The following is a 1424-nucleotide window of genomic DNA, read 5'->3' as shown; positions in this document are numbered from 1 at the left end:
GTGTCCCTAGTTCCTTGTTGGAGGCCAGATGTAAGTTGGCAAGGTCCTTGCACCTGAAGGGGCTAGCAAGGCTGGGACCCTTACCCACACAGTTTTCCCAGACTTGTTTGGATGGCGATTATCAGTAGAATGAGAGCAACCATTGTAGAATAAGAACAGCCTTTCATAGCTTACCAAGAAGTCTGTCACTATTTACTGAGATATGCTGTACTGAGAACTTGTCCTTCTGCTGTGTCTCTCCCTTAGAGATGAAGAGGAACAAAGAATACATTCCTCTTGACAGACCTCCTGTTCAGTGTGTTATGTATAAATAGGATTGTATAGCTAATAAACTTGCTTCAGTTCATCAAGAGAACTGGGGTCCTCCCGACCCCGCTTTCCTGTCTTTCTTTCTTTTCTCAATTCCCACCTCCCTGCCTCAGCCCGGCTCAACCCTGTCAGGCTGGCCCTGACACTCACCGGCCAGAACCTGAGGGGCGGACAGCTAACCACAGCTCACTTGGCCAATGTTTGAGATTTAGCTAGTTCAGACTTAAAAGGAAGGACCCTGGTCCAGTAGCTCAAGTTGGTTAGAGCATCATCCTGATACACCAAGGCTGTGGTGTGGGCTCAATCCTAGGTCAGGGCATATACAAAAATCAACAAATGAATGTATGAATAAATGGAAAACAAATCCATATTAGTTATCTCTATATAACTTACCTTGCTGTGTCCTTCCAAATATGTCATGTCTAGCTTGCATAAGATAATCATTAGATAAATGTTGAATTAAGATGTTGAAAGATGATTTCACACATCCCATTTTCAAAGAATAGAGATAACTGTACTGTTAAAAAAGAAGGAAAGAGGGGAAAAGGGAGGAAGAAAAGTGATAAGAAGATAAATGTCTTGAGAATCACTATGCATTGTTTGAACTAATGACCACTAAACTATTCCCTAAAGAACCAAGGCAATGGGTTATATAAAGTCTGAAGTTTACCACCATGCTGAAATTGTATGCCCATCTTCCATTTAGATACACTGATAGCTGATTAAACAGGATAGCATCATAGGGCACCTATCACAGAGCCTAACATAATAAATAAATGTTACTTTCTTTTATTCACACATAATGAAAATGTTTTGCAACATTCTCAATTATTTATTTATTTATTTGATTTTTGAGAAAAAGAGAAACATTGACTTGTTGTTCCACGTATTCATGCATTCATTGGTTGATTCTTGTATGCGCCTTGACCGGGGATAGAACCTGCAACCTTGGCACATCAGGACGATGCTCCAACCAACTGGGTTATCCTACCAGAACCCACAACATTCTCAATTTTAAGAAAGAGAAGAGTTTGCCTTTATCCATTGAGGATGGATGCATAAAGGAATATTTATCTCATAATATGGCAATAGAGAACTATACAACTTGTTTAATC

Source organism: Myotis davidii, unplaced genomic scaffold, assembly GCF_000327345.1.
Source record: "Myotis davidii unplaced genomic scaffold, ASM32734v1 scaffold430, whole genome shotgun sequence".
Lineage (NCBI taxonomy): Eukaryota > Metazoa > Chordata > Mammalia > Chiroptera > Vespertilionidae > Myotis > Myotis davidii.
This window is presented reverse-complemented; position numbering follows the sequence as displayed.